The following is a 4,997-nucleotide window of genomic DNA, read 5'->3' on the forward strand; positions in this document are numbered from 1 at the left end:
TTTGAATCCAGAGTCAGGCTTTATGACTGGGGCTTCCAATAGGAATAACATAATATAATGGCGAATCCATGTATCTCCCTCATAGATAATTTAGAGATTCCCCCAAACCCAGGAAAGCAAGATACCTCCCTATTCATTTTCAGGTGTGAGACGCTCACTCATTCGCCTCCTCTTAGCTCCTTCTCTCCCTCCTCTCCCTCCCTCCCTCCCATTTCTTCTTCTTTCTTCCCCTACCCCCAGCTTGTATGATTGTTGGTTTATGCCCTTCGCCCTAGTTCTCCCCCCTTGTACTTTTCCTCTCTTCAGTGGTCCTCAGGCTTGAGCCTCCGGGGTCCTTCTCACTCTTAGCTTCTGGATGCAGGAAGAGTACAGAGTCTGCACACTCTACTCCGCCCAGCGTGTCGGGGGTATCTGCCCTCACTTGGGATTTCTGCAGCCTGTCACTACCCCTGTCTTCTAGATGGCTCTCTGCCCTCAGAAAGAGCCATCTGTGCTGGCCTTTGCTCCTCCGGTCCCTGGCCTGCCGTCCTGCCCTGGAGAGGGCCACAGTGGGCAGGCCGCCGCCTGGGCCTCCTCGGGGAACGTGAATTTGTTTTTCAGGTCCACCTTTCAAATGGTTTTCCTCTTAGCTCCTTCCAGCTCAACAACCCAGGGCTCAGAGTATGGGGTTCATCTGGCCCTGCCAGAGGTTAGATCCAAAGAGATCCTCTGACCTCACCTCACCGGGTGGGGTGACTCACAGGGTCTCCCACAAGCAAACTAGCAACCTAAGATTCAGGCAGGGGTAAAAGGAGGCATCGCCAGCCCGGCCAGCAGCACGGTTCCTGATTCTGATCTTCCCGTTTTCTCTGTGGCGTGTACAGAGCCCGCCAGCCGCAGGGCCTTTGGGCTGGTAGTAGTAGAACCTGGGACATCCACAGTCATGTGTGGTAGGAAGCAAAGAGTTTTCGACTCCATGGCGAGAGCAGGGCGCCCCCTGGAGGACGGTGGTAACGTGGCCGCCCATCTTCCCTAGAGGATGGCTGCAAGGATCAGTGAGAAGTGGACTCAGGCACAGAAGTCCTCTGAGTATTCACTCATCCCTTCTCCATTCCCCGGGGGTGGCGGGCCCACGTGGAGCTGACAATCCTGGCTTCCCTTTGTAATCGGCTGCAGTGAAACTCCTTAGTCCTCCTTAAACCTAGGAGCTGGGGTATCATGGACAAGGGAACTGGAACTTTCTCAAGGGCATATCAGGAATTCATTTGCCTCCCAAGTCTCTCTAGGTCTTAGAAAGGTCTGGAGGCTGCTCCACCTCAACCCGACTTGAGTTGACACTTAACGTCTACCTCTCTAGCTGAGTGTTCCTCCCCCCGGGTGGCAGCCCTGCTTCCGTCCAGACAGAAGGGTGTTCATCAACTCTGCTCAGCGTCCCTGGACCAAGGTGCGCACTGCCCCGATCAGCACTGCCCCTCGACTGCCCCGCACCCACCCCCACACCCTCTGACTAATGAGCTGCAGGAATCCAGCAGAAGGCTAAACCTGTAAAGCAGCTCATCAGGCTCAGAGCCCCAGACTTATTCGGCCCCCCAGGGTCCAGGCAGAGGAGCCAGCCTAGGTGTTCCCGGCCCTGTGCGTAGTTTTGTGTTCTTATGGGACTTCTAGGTCCCCTCTCCTGACCAGTGTCCGCCTTCGTCAAGACTAGGAGTGCCTCCTGACCGCGTGAGGTCTTCTGCCCTCTCCTTGGGGCCTGAGGGAGGGCGCGGGGAGCCGGGCAGAGACGCTCAGCACTCAGGCCACTCAGAGGTTTTACGCATCGCGGCTGCCCAGTGGCTCCAAAATCCTCCCATCTTATTCCAGCAGCTCTAGATTGACTCCGAGGCTACCGAGCAATTTCTCCCTTGGCCATTACCCTTCTCCTTCTCTGCCCACCCTAACCGCGCTCATCTTCCAGTCTCCTCTCACATCAAGCCCCCGTGACGCTTTCCTTTCCCATTGCTAGCTGTGGCAGTGGGTTTGGGCATGGTTCCCTTTGTACATGCCGGGGTCATCTTTGCATGTATTCAAATATAAACTGGAGGGGCTGGGGATATGGCCTAGTGGCAAGAGTGCTTCACTCATATACATGAAGCCCTGGGTTCGATTCCCCAGCACCACATATTCAGAAAACGGCCAGAAGTGGCGCTGTGGCTCAAGTGGCAGAGTGCTAGCCTTGAGCAAAAAGAAGCCAGGGACAGTGCTCAGGCCCTGAGTCCAAGCCCCAGGATTGGCAAAAAAAAAAAAAACAAAACAAAACAAACAAAACCCAACAACAACAAAAAACAACAACTGGAAAGCTGACCAGATCTCAGATACAGTACTGCATTTAACACTGGCGTCCGACTGCATTCACAAAAGTTGACTCCTCAGTTTTTCATGAGGGATCTTAGGGAAAACTAATGTCTTTTTTTAAATTATTTTTTTGGCCAGTCATGGGGCTTGGACTCAAGGCCTGAGCACTGTCCCTGGCTTCTTTCTGCTTAAGGCTAATGCTCTACCAGTTGAGCCACAGCGCCACTTCCAGCCTTTTCTGTTTATGAGAAATTGAACCCAGGGCTTCATGCACACAAGGCAAGTACTCTACTGCTACGCCATATTCCCAGCCAAAACTAATGTCTTAAGCCTTGATTTCCCCATCTTTAACATAGGAACATCATGAATTTCTAGATCATAGAGATGTTGTAAGATGAAGAGAGATAGCGCACATAAAGAATTTGGAACAGTAAGTGGCACTTAAAAGCTATTACTAGTTGTATTGGGAATTCTACTACCATTAACCACTGTCATTAAGCACTGGTGATAATAAGACACAAACCATGCCCTCAAGGAGGACTGGGAGAAAGATGGTTAGGTATGTGTAATGTCAAGGAGTAAGTGGCTAATAGGGAACACAGGAGAGCAAGCCCCTAACTCCTAGTCTGAAGGAAGGTGTCAGAAAGACTTCCTAGTGAGATGATGCTCTTGCATCAAGGGGGCTGAAGAAGTAGATGAGAGAGAAAGAAAGAAAGGGAGACAGGGGGAGAAAGGGAGAAAGAGAAAGGGGGGGCGGCTTTGTGAAAGAAAGCATAGAGGCGGGATTGAAGGACAGAAATCTGTATTAGAGAAGGGAAGGATTTGGCCTGCCTGGACTTGAGATGTGGAGGGGAAAGATGCCCAAGGGCTTTGAGGATGATATTGAGAAGTCTGGAGTGAACCCACTGCTGGGTCTGAAGAATTCTCAAGAAATCTTAGACTGAAAATCCAGGAGACAGGACAATGCTGGTGTAGAAGTCCCTGAAATGTGAAGGATCGGGAGGTAAGAAGATGCAGGAGGCCAAGTGCTGGGTGCTGGTGGCTCACATCTGTAATCCCAGCTACTCAGGAGGCTGAGATCTGAGGATCACAATTGGAAGCCAGCCCAGGCAGGAAAGTTTGAGACTCTTATGTCCAATTAACAAAAAAAAAAAAAATGGAAGAAGAGCTATGGCTCAAGTAGTAGAGTGCTAGCCATGAATACCAAAGTTCAGGGACAGCACCCAGGCCCCTGAGTTCAAGCCTTAGGACTGGTGTGCATGCAAGCGCACACATATACACACGCAGATTCAGGAAGTGACGCATAGCAGGAAAGGCAGGTACATGGAAGTCCCTCCTTCCACATAGGACCCTCCCAGCTCCCTGCCTCTTTCTCCTGCCTGTGATCTGCTCCCAATGTGAGCACGTGCTCTGGCCGCTCATCTATCTCTGGAACTCCTTCCTACGTGGATCTTTTCAGTGTTTCTTCCTCCCCTACTTTTATTGGAAATTCACCAGGAACCTGGAAGTTCTCATCAAAAATCAGTGTCCCAGGGGCTGGGGATATAGCCTAGTGGCAAGAGTGCCTGCCTCGGATACACGAGGCCCTAGGTTCGATTCCCCAGCACCACATATACAGAAAACGGCCAGAAGCGGCGCTGTGGCTCAAGTGGCAGAGTGCTAGCCTTGAGCGGGAAGAAGCCAGGGACAGTGCTCAGGCCCTGAGTCCAAGGCCCAGGACTAGCCAAAAAAAAAAAAAAAAAAATCAGTGTCCCTTCCAATAAAATAAAAACAATAAAGTCATATCAAGGGTGAGCCAGGCTATGGGTTCTACTGGTATGTTTTTCTTGGCAGGATTCAGGTTTGAACTCAAGGCCTTGTACCTGCCAGGCTAGTGCTCCACAACTTGAGTCATGCGACTTGCCTTTTTGCTTGCATTATTTTTCAGGTTGAGCTGCTCATTTTTGCTGGGAGACTGCTGGGGACAATGAGCTTCTTCCTTCCATCTCCCACACAGCTGGAATCACAAGTCTGCCACCACATTTAGATTATCAACTGAGATAGAATTTGGCTAATTTTTTTATTTTTGAGGAGGGGCCTGAGCTGACCTTAGGCCACAATCCTACCCATCTCTACTTCTCAAATAACTGGGATTACAAGAACCGGCCACCTTGTCCTGCCTCAATTTCCATTGAATGTCCACCAAGTACCTCTTCAGAGAGAATAAAGATCTGGGGTTCAGAGGTGTCTCTGCAGTCTCTCAAGGTTCTTGTTTGGAGCAATAGTCGTGGGGCCCTCACACTCTTTCCTGTAGGGGGCACAGCTTACTTAAGATCCCCCTGAAAGTGCCCTAAGTTCCTTTCTCCCTTTGGCTTTCCTTTCCACAGCACAGCACCCGCCAGGAAATGCCCTCTTGCCCCAGAGCGCTCCGAGGCTCACAGGGCACAGAGCCCTGATGGCGCCCCGGCTTCCACACCTCTCTCCGCTGAGCAACACTGCCAAGAAAAACCAGAGGGCAAGTGAGAAAACCAGTTGTGATCTGCCCTGCAAGAGAGGTGGCACTGCACCTCGGCGGCCGGGCCCCGCCTTCCGTGTCTCCAGGAGTCTCGGGATGGAAGAGGAAGCAGACATTCTAGGATCGGTTTCCTGAAGCTCCAGTCCATCCGGCTGCTCTGGGGAAGCAGCCCAGGAGCCCCGAGGCAGCTACC

This window comes from Perognathus longimembris, chromosome 23, assembly GCF_023159225.1.
Source record: "Perognathus longimembris pacificus isolate PPM17 chromosome 23, ASM2315922v1, whole genome shotgun sequence".
In the NCBI taxonomy this organism is placed as follows: domain Eukaryota; kingdom Metazoa; phylum Chordata; class Mammalia; order Rodentia; family Heteromyidae; genus Perognathus; species Perognathus longimembris.